General features: G+C 47.3%; 1 long non-coding RNA gene across 1 annotated transcript; it reads left to right on the top strand.

Annotated features, from left to right (window-relative positions):
* Positions 1-8,822: 8,822 nt before the first annotated feature.
* On the top strand, positions 8,823-9,685 carry LOC127920656 (uncharacterized). Its single transcript, XR_008106809.1, has 3 exons — positions 8,823-9,505; positions 9,538-9,601; positions 9,634-9,685. It is a non-coding gene; the product is annotated as an uncharacterized LOC127920656 (long non-coding RNA).
* The last annotated feature ends 1,941 nt before the right edge of the window (positions 9,686-11,626 follow it).

Here is an 11,626-nt window from a genome sequence, read left to right as displayed (position 1 = left end):
GGACTCACTAAACAGAGAACATCCCTGGTCATCCCTCCTCCTACCTCTGATCTGGAGGACTCACTAAACAGAGAACATCCCTGGTCATCCCTCCTCCTGCCTCTGATCTGGAGGACTCACTAAACAGAGAACATCCCTGGTCATCCCTCCTCCTGCCTCTGATCTGGAGGACTCACTAAACAGAGAACATCCCTGGTCATCCCTCCTCCTGCCTCTGATCTGGAGGACTCACTAAACAGAGAACATCCCTGGTCATCCCTCCTACTGCCTCTGATCTGGGGGACTCACTAAACAGAGAACATCCCTGGTCATCCCTCCTCCTGCCTCTGATCTGGAGGACTCACTAAACAGAGAACATCCCTGGTCATCCCTCCTCCTGTCTCTGATCTGGAGGACTCACTAAACAGAGAACATCCCTGGTCATCCCTCCTCCTGCCTCTGATCTGGAGGACTCACTAAACAGAGAACATCCCTGGTCATCCCTCCTCCTGCCTCTGATCTGGAGGACTCACTAAACAGAGAACATCCCTGGTCATCTCTCCTCCTGCCTCTGATCTGGACGACTCACTAAACAGAGAACATCCCTGGTCATGTCCTGTCTCTGATCTGGAGGACTCACTAAACAGAGAACATCCCTGGTCATCCCTCCTCCTGCCTCTGATCTGGAGGACTCACTAAACAGAGAACATCCCTGGTCATCCCTCCTACTGCCTCTGATCTGGGGGACTCACTAAACAGAGAACATCCCTGGTCATCCCTCCTCCTGCCTCTGATCTGGAGGACTCACTAAACAGAGAACATCCCTGGTCATCCCTCCTCCTGTCTCTGATCTGGAGGACTCACTAAACAGAGAACATCCCTGGTCATCCCTCCTCCTGCCTCTGATCTGGAGGACTCACTAAACAGAGAACATCCCTGGTCATCCCTCCTCCTGCCTCTGATCTGGAGGACTCACTAAACAGAGAACATCCCTGGTCATCTCTCCTCCTGCCTCTGATCTGGAGGACTCACTAAACAGAGAACATCCCTGGTCATCCCTCCTCCTGCCTCTGATCTGGAGGACTCACTAAACAGAGAACATCCCTGGTCATCCCTCCTCCTGCCTCTGATCTGGGGGACTCACTAAACAGAGAACATCCCTGGTCATCCCTCCTCCTGCCTCTGATCTGGAGGACTCACTAAACAGAGAACATCCCTGGTCATCCCTCCTCCTGTCTCTGATCTGGAGGACTCACTAAACAGAGAACATCCCTGGTCATCCCTCCTCCTGCCTCTGATCTGGAGGACTCACTAAACTGAGAACATCCCTGATCATCCCTCCTCCTGCCTCTGATCTGGAGGACTGACTAAACAGAGAACATCCCTGGTCATCCCTACTGCCTCTTATCTGGAGGACTCACTAAACAGAGAACATCCCTGGTCATCCCTCCTCCTGTCTCTGATCCTTTGAAATGATTTATACAGTCACTTTTGATACTTAAGTACATTTAAAACCAAATAATTTTAGACTTTTTACTCAAGTAGTATTTTACCGGGTGATTTTCACTTTTACTTGAGTCATTTTCTATTAAGTTCTCTTTACTTTTACTCAAGTATGACAATTAGGTAGTTTTTTTCCCACCCCTGCTAGTAACATACTGTCCTCTCTCAACAGCAACAGGGAGAGAAAACAGAATACTAAAGTCAATAGAACAGAAATAAATACTGTTTCATATGTGAAGTTCAGCAGAATAGGGTCATGACTGACTTGACTCGATACAGTTCTATTGAAATCCATATCGCATTACACCAGGAACACAGACAAAATGAGAACACGGTAATCACTCACAAGCAATGTGTGAGAGAGTTCCCCACCCAGAGGAAAACTCAACCAATCACAGCTAGGTTCAACAAGGATCAACACAGATCCTCTAGCTAATCAGAAACCAGGCAACCCAGATAGGCATGCATGCACCCTCTCACACACACACACACACACACACACACACACACACACACACACACACACACACACACACACACACACACACACACACACACACACACACACACACACACACACACACTGCTGACGAATGAACTCCTCAGTACATCAAGCACACAAAGACACACACACACACACACACACACACACACACACACACACACACACACACACACACACACACACACACACACACACACACACACACACACACACACACACACACTGCTGACGAATGAACTCCTCAGTACATCCAGCACACAAAGACACACACACACACACACACACACACACACACACACACACACACACACACACACACACACACACACACACACACACACACACACACACACACACACACACACACACACACACACACACACACACTGCTGACGAATGAACTCCTCAGTACATCAAGCACACAAAGACACACACACACACACACACACACACACACACACACACACACACACACACACACACACGGCACGCGACACAGTGGGCTTAATTCACAGACATTGATTTCCTATTTTCAATTAATAATTGTAATTAGAAGGGGGCATATTTCAGGGAGGGCCTGAAGTGGGTCGATGGAGGGTTGGAGGGATGGAGAGATGAGGTGAATGATGAAGCTGTTGACCCTAACCCCTGATGGGTGACATAGTTTACTGCTCGTGGGTATTGTAGTGACAGTTTACTGTTCGGGTGTAGTATGGATGGAAGGGCCGGGGATGAATGTAGGTCTTGTTGTGGAACTGTAGTTCAGGAGAACAACTGTCCAACTGAACTGACTAGCTGGGTTGGAGCACTGGCTGGCTGGATGGCTGGCTGGCTGACTAACTGATTGGCTGGCAGGCTGGCTGACTAACTGGCTGGCTAACTGGTTGGCTGATTAATTGACTGGCTGGCTGGCTAACTGGCTGGCCGATTAATTGACTGGCTGGCTGGCTAAATTGCTGGCTAGTTGACTAACTGAATTGCTGACTGGCTGGGTGGCTGGCTGGCTGGCTGGCTGGCTGACTAACAAACTAACTAGCTGACTAACTGACTGGCTGGCTGACTAACTGACTAGCTGGCTAATTAACTGACTGGCTAATTAACTGACTGGCTTGCTTGCTGACTAACTGACTGACTGGCTAATTAACTGACTGGCTTGCTTGCTGACTAACTGACTGACTGGCTAATTAACTGACTGGCTTGCTGACTAACTGACTGGCTTGCTTGCTGACTAACTGACTGACTGGCTAATTAACTGACTGGCTTGCTTGCTGACTAACTGACTGACTGGCTAATTAACTGACTGGCTTGCTGACTAACTGAATGGCTTGCTTGCTGACTAACTGACTGGCTGACTAACTGACTGGCTTGCTGGCTGATTACCTGACTGGCTTGCTGGCTGGCTGATTATCTGACTGGCTTGCTGGCTGATTAACTGACTGGCTGGCTGATTACCTGACTGGCTTGCTGGCTGGCTGACTAACGTATCAACTGGCTGGTTGACTAACTGACTGGCTGGTTATCTGGCTGGCTGGCTGACTGACTAATTGGTTGGCTGGCTGACTAACTAACTGACTGGCTGACTAACTAAGTGACTAACTGACTGGCTGGCAGACTAACTGACTGGCTGACTAACTGACTGGCTTGCTGGCTGATTAACTGACTGACTGGCTAATTAACTGACTGGCTTGCTGACTAACTGAATGGCTTGCTGGCTGACTAACTGACTGGCTTGCTGGCTGATTACCTGACTGGCTTGCTGGCTGGCTGACTAACGTATCAACTGGCTGGTTGACTAACTGACTGGCTGGTTAACTGACAGGCTGGCTGATTATCTGACTGGCTTGCTGGCTGGCTGACGAACGTATCAACTGGCTGGTTGACTAACTGACGGGCTGGTTATCTGGCTGGCTGGCTGACTGACTAACTGGTTGGCTGGCTGACTAACTAACTGACTGACTGACTAACTGACTGGCTGACTAACTAAGTGACTAACTGACTGGCTGGCAGACTAACTGACTGGCTGACTAACTGACTGGCTTGCTGGCTGATTAACTGACTGGCTGGCTGATTACCTGACTGGCTTGCTGGCTGATTAACTGACTGGCTGGCTGATTACCTGACTGGCTTGCTGGCTGGCTGACTAACGTATCAACTGGCTGGTTGACTAACTGACTGGCTGGTTAACTGACAGGCTGGCTGAATTGCTGGGTAGTTCACTAACTGAGTGGCTGATTATCTGGCTGGCTGGCTGATTAACTGACTGGCTGGCTGACTGGCTGACTAACTAAGTGACTAACTGACTGACTAACTGACTGACTGACTGACTAACTGACTGGCTGACTAATTGACTAACTGACTGACTGACTGACTGACTGACTGACTGGCTGACTAACTGACTGGCTGACTAACTAACTGACTAACTAACTGACTAACTGACTATCTGACTAACTGACTGGCTGACTAATTGACTAACTGACTATCTGACTAACTGACTGGCTGACTAACTGACTAACTGACTGACTGACTGACTAACTGACTGGCTGACTAACTGACTGACTGACTGACTGGCTGACTAACTGACTGACTAACTGACTAACTGACTGGCTGACTAACTGACTGACTGACTGACTAACTGACTGACTAACTGACTGGCTGACTGGCTGACTGACTGACTGACTAACTGACTGGCTGACTGGCTGACTGGCTGACTAACTGACTAACTGACTGACTAACTGACTGACTGGCTGACTAACTGACTAACTGACTGACTGACTGACTGACTGACTGGCTGACTAACTGGCTGACTAACTGACTGGCTAACTGACTGTCTGACTAACTGGCTGACTAACTGACTGGCTGACTGGCTGACTGACTGACTGACTGACAGACTGACTAACAGACTAACTGGCTGACTAACTGACTGGCTGACTAACTGACTAACTGACTGACTGACTGACTAACTGACTGACTGACTGACTGACTGACTGACTGACTAACTGACTGGCTGACTAACTGACTGACTAACTGACTAACTGACTGGCTGACTAACTGACTGACTAACTGACTGGCTGACTAACTGACTGGCTGACTAACTGACTGACTAACTGACTAACTGACTAACTGACTAACTGACTGGCTGACTAACTAACTGACTAACTGACTGACTGACTGACTAACTGACTGGCTAACTAACTGACTGACTGACTGACTGACTGACTGACTGACTGACTAACAGACTAACTGGCTGACTAACTAACTGGCTGACTAACTAACTAGCTGACTAACTAACTAGCTGACTAACTGACTGACTAACAGACTAACTGCCTGGCTGACTGACTGGCTGACTAACTAACTGAATGGCTGACTAACTGACTGGCTGACTGACTGACTGACTGACTAACTGACTGACTGACTGGCTGACTGACTAACTGACTGACTGGCTGACTGACTAACTAACTGACTGACTGACTGGCTGACTGACTGGCTGACTAACTGACTGACTGGCTGACTGACTGACTGACTAACTGACTAACTGACTGACTGACTGGCTGACTGACTAACTAACTGACTGACTGACTGACTGACTGACTGGCTGACTGACTGACTGACTAACTGACTGGCTGACTGACTAACTGACTGACTGACTAACTGACTAACTGACTGGCTGACTGACTAACTGACTAACTGACTGACTGACTGGCTGACTGACTAACTAACTGACTGACTAACTGACTGGCTGACTGACTGACTGACTAACTGACTGACTGACTGGCTGACTGACTAACTGACTAACTGACTGACTGACTGACTGACTGACTGACTAACTGACTGACTAACTGACTGACTAACTGACTAACTGACTGGCTGACTAACTGACTGACTGACTGACTAACTGACTGACTAACTGACTGGCTGACTGGCTGACTAACTGACTAACTGACTGGCTGACTGACTGGCTGACTAACTGACTGACTGACTGACTGACTAACTGACTGACAGACTGACTAACTGACTGACTGCCTGACTAACTAACTAACTGACTGACTGGCTGACTGACTAACTAACTGACTGACTGACTGACTGACTGACTGACTGCCTGCCTGACTGACTGAAAGGATTAATGAACTTAATGAACTGACTGTCTGGCTGACTGCCTGACTGAAAGGATTAATGAACTTAATGAACTGACTGTCTGACTGTCTGACTGACTGACTGACTGACTGGCTGACTGACTGAAAGGATTAATGAACTTAATGAACTGACTGTCTGACTGACTGACTGACTGACTGGCTGACTGACTGAAAGGATTAATGAACTTAATGAACTAACTGACTGACTGACTGGCTGACTGTCCCTCCTTATAGCCTGTTATACTCTATTGACAGTAGCTCATACAGTGGGCTGTAGGTCACTAACTAACTGACTGACTGACTGACTGACTGACTGAAAGGATTAATGAACTTAATGAACTAACTGACTGACTGACTGGCTGACTGTCCCTCCTTATAGCCTGTTATACTCTATTGACAGTAGCTCATACAGTGGGCTGTAGGTCACTAACTAACTGACTGACTGACTGACTGAAAGGATTAATGAACTTAATGAACTGACTGACTGACTGACTAACTAACTGACTGACTGACTAACTGACTGACTGACTGACTAACTAACTGACTGACTGACTAACTAACTGACTGACTGACTAACTAACTGACTGACTGACTAACTAACTAACTGACTGACTGACTGACTGGCTGACTGACTGGCTGACTGTCCCTCCTTATAGCCTGTTATACTCTATTGACAGTAGCTCATACAGTGGGCTGTAGGTCACTAACTAACTGACTGACTGACTGACTGACTGACTGACTGACTGACTGACTGACTGACTGACTGAACTGACTGACTGACTGACTAACTGACTAACTGACTGACTGACTGACTAACTAACTGACTGACTAACTAACTGACTGACTGACTAACTGACTGACTGACTGACTGACTAACTGACTGACTGACTGACTGACTGACTGACTAACTAACTAACTGACTGACTAACTGACTGACTGACTGACTAACTAACTGACTGACTGACTAATTAACTGACTGACTGACTAACTGACTGACTGAACTGACTGACTGACTGACTAACTAACTGACTGACTGGCTGACTGACTAACTGACTGACTGACTGACTGACTGACTAACTGACTGACTGACTAACTGACTGACTGACTGACTGACTGACTGACTAACTAACTGACTGACTGACTGACTGACTGACTGACTAACTGAAAGGATTAATGAACTTAATGAACTGACTGTCTCTCCTTATAGCCTGTTCTACTCTATTGACAGTAGCTCATACAGTGGGCTGTAGGTCACTAACTAACTGACTGACTGACTGACTAACTGACTGACTGACTAACTGACTGACTGACTGACTAACTAACTGACTGACTGACTAACTAACTGACTGACTGACTAACTGACTGACTGACTGACTAACTAACTGACTGACTGACTGACTGGCTGACTGACTAACTGACTGACTGACTGACTGACTGACTGACTAACTAACTAACTGACTGACTGACTGACTGACTGACTGACTAACTAACTGACTGACTGACTGACTAACTGACTGACTGACTAACTGACTGACTGACTGACTGACTGACTAACTAACTGACTGACTGACTGACTGACTGACTGGCTGACTAACTGACTGACTGACTGACTAACTGACTGACTGACTGACTGACTGACTGACTGACTAACTAACTAACTGACTGACTAACTGACTGACTGACTGACTGACTGACTGACTAACTAACTAACTGACTGACTGACTGACTGACTGCCTGACTGAAAGGATTAATGAACTTAATGAACTGACTGTCTCTCCTTATGGCCTGTTCTACTCTATTGACAGTAGCTCATACAGTGGACTGTAGGTCACTAACATTTCATTTAAGTTTGGTAGAGACTTCCTGCTAAAAAGTCAAATCTATGGAGTCAAGAGAGATAATGTCCCTATTCTGGTGGGCTTTGCTCAATTTGCTTATTTTAAGCTTGTTTTCTGAAGACTGAATCATTGCTGTCATTAGAGCTTCATAAACACCTTTGTTGTGGAACGACACATGAGATTTGGCAACATCTCAACGTTAGCTCAGCTCTCAACCTCTCAGACATTCCCCACCACTTTGAGCAGTAAGTGTTTGTGTGTGTGTGTGTGTGTGTGTGTGTGTGTGTGTGTGTGTGTGTGTGTGTGTGTGTGTGTGTGTGTGTGTGTGTGTGTGTGTGTGTGTGTGTGTGTGTGTGTGTGTGATGCGTGAGTGTGTATCTCAGCCATTCCCCACCTCTTTCAACTGAGCAGTAATTCTGCGTGTGTGTGTGTGTGTGTGTGACACTCAGGCGCTCCCCACCTCGTTGAGCAGAGCAGTATCACAGTACAGTAATTGTCTTTTAATGATCTCCTGTTATGGAAATGAGGGTATAAATCTTGGTTGGTGTTTATGATTCCTGACAGGTGGATGGCTTGGACGGTCCTCTCCTCCCACTATAAACAGAGTTATAACACAACTAGAAACCACCATCTGTATGGAGAGACATACAGCAGGCCTATAGGTCCATTTAATACCAATAATCACTGTAATAATTATTGTTAATCATGAATAATACTAAGTATTATTAGCATTATTATAAGAATAACAACAATTATATTATACACTGAGTGTACAAAACATTAAGAACACCTTCCTAATATTGAGTTGCACCCCACCTTTTGCCCTCAGAACAGCCTCAATTCACCGGGGTCATGGACTCTACAAGGTGTTGAAAGCGTTCCACAGGGACTCTACAAGGTGTTGAAAGCCTTCCACAGGGTCTTCCACAGGGACTCTACAAGGTGTTGAAAGCCTTCCACAGGGTCTCTACAAGGTGTTGAAAGCCTTCCACAGGGTCTCTACAAGGTGTTGAAAGCCTTCCACAGGGTCTCTACAAGGTGTTGAAAGCCTTCCACAGGGACTCTACAAGGTGTTGAAAGCCTTCCACAGGGTCTCTACAAGGTGTTGAAAGCCTTCCACAGGGTCTCTACAAGGTGTTGAAAGCCTTCCACAGGGTCTCTACAAGGTGTTGAAAGCCTTCCACAGGGACTCTACAAGGTGTTGAAAGCCTTCCACAGGGTCTCTACAAGGTGTTGAAAGCCTTCCACAGGGTCTCTACAAGGTGTTGAAAGCCTTCCACAGGGTCTCTACAAGGTGTTGAAAGCCTTCCACAGGGTCTCTACAAGGTGTTGAAAGCCTTCCACAGGGACTCTACAAGGTGTTGAAAGCCTTCCACAGGGTCTCTACAAGGTGTTGAAAGCCTTCCACAGGGTCTCTACAAGGTGTTGAAAGCCTTCCACAGGGTCTCTACAAGGTGTTGAAAGCCTTCCACAGGGTCTCTACAAGGTGTTGAAAGCCTTCCACAGGGTCTCTACAAGGTGTTGAAAGCCTTCCACAGGGACTCTACAAGGTGTTGAAAGCCTTCCACAGGGTCTCTACAAGGTGTTGAAAGCGTTCCACAGGGACTCTACAAGGTGTTGAAAGCCTTCCACAGGGTCTCTACAAGGTGTTGAAAGCGTTCCACAGGGACTCTACAAGGTGTTGAAAGCCTTCCACAGGGACTCTACAAGGTGTTGAAAGCCTCCCACAGGGATGCTGGCCCATGTTGACTCCAATGCTTCCTACAGTTGTGTCAAGTTGGCTGGATGTCCTTTGATTGGTGGACCATTCTTGATACACGCAGGAAACTGTCAATCGTTGAAAATCCCAGCAGCGTTGCAGGTCTTGACACAAACCGGTGCGCCTGACACCTACTACCACCTACTACCACCTACTACCACCTACTACCACCACCTACTACCACCTACTACCACCTACTACCACCTACTACCACCTACTACCACCTACTACCATCTACTACCACCTACTACCACCTACTACCACCTACTACCACCTACTACCAGCTACTACCACCTACTACCACCTACTACCACCTACTACCAGCTACTACCACCTACTACCACCTACTACCACCTACTACCACCACCTACTACCACCTACTACCACCTACTACCACCTACTACCACCTACTACCACCTACTACCACCTACTACCACCTACTACCACCTACTACCACCTACTACCACCTACTACCACCTACTACCACCTACTACCACCACCTACTACCACCTACTACCACCTACTACCACCTACTACCACCTACTACCACCTACTACCACCACCTACTACCACCTACTACCACCTACTACCACCTACTACCACCTACTACCACCACCTACTACCACCTACTACCACCTACTACCACCTACTACCACCACCTACTACCACCTACTACCACCTACTACCACCTACTACCACCTACTACCACCTACTACCACCACCTACTACCACCTACTACCACCTACTACCACCTACTACCACCTACTACTACCTACTACCACCTACTACCACCTACTACCACCTACTACCACCTACTACCATCTACTACCACCTACTACCACCTACTACCACCTACTACCACCTACTACCACCTACTACCACCTACTACCAGCTACTACCACCTACTACCACCTACTACCACCTACTACCATACCCCATTCAAACCGGTGTGCCTGACACCTACTACCACCTACTACCACCTACTACCGGTGTGCCTGACACCTACTACCACCTACTACCACCTACTACCACCTACTACCACCTACTACCACCTACTACCACCTACTACCACCTACTACCACCTACTACCACCTACTACTACCTACTACCACCTACTACCACCTACTACCACCTACTACTACCTACTACCACCTACTACCACCTACTACCACCTACTACCACCTACTACCACCTACTACCACCTACTACCACCTACTACCACCTACTACTACCTACTACCACCTACTACCACCTACTACCACCTACTACCACCTACTACCACCTACTACCAGCTACTACCACCTACTACCACCTACTACCATACGCCATTCAAACCGGTGTGCCTGACACCTACTACCACCTACTACCACCTACTACCACCTACTACCACCTACTACCAGCTACTACCACCTACTACCACCTACTACCACCTACTACCACCTACTACCATCTACTACCATCTACTACCACCTACTACCACCTACTACCACCTACTACCATACCCTGTTCAACGACACTTCAATATTATGTCTTGCCCTTTCACCCTCTGAATGCCAAACATACACAATCCATGTCTCAATTGCTTCAAGGATTAAAAATCCTTCTTTAACCCGTCTCCTCCCCTTCATCTACACTGATTGAAGTGGATTTAACAAGAGACATCAATAAGGGATCAAAGCTTTCACCTGGATTCACCTGGTCAGTCTGTCATGGAAAGGTGTTCTTAATGTTTTGTCCACTCAGTGTATATTAACACTACTGAGTGTATAGAGAGGATCCTTTAGAAGCCTCTCAGTCCGTTTGGTCAGGGGTTAGGGGTCAGGGGTCAGTTGGATGTCCTGGGCTCCAGTCTTCTTCTCCCTCCGCAACACACAGAGTTATATGGAGGAGGCTGGATGTTTGGAGAAGAGCT

The sequence above is a fragment of the Oncorhynchus keta genome, unplaced genomic scaffold, assembly GCF_023373465.1.
Source record: "Oncorhynchus keta strain PuntledgeMale-10-30-2019 unplaced genomic scaffold, Oket_V2 Un_contig_201_pilon_pilon, whole genome shotgun sequence".
NCBI classification, from domain to species: Eukaryota; Metazoa; Chordata; class Actinopteri; order Salmoniformes; family Salmonidae; genus Oncorhynchus; species Oncorhynchus keta.
Note: the sequence above shows the minus strand (reverse complement) of the source record. Positions and strands in the feature narration are given on the sequence as shown.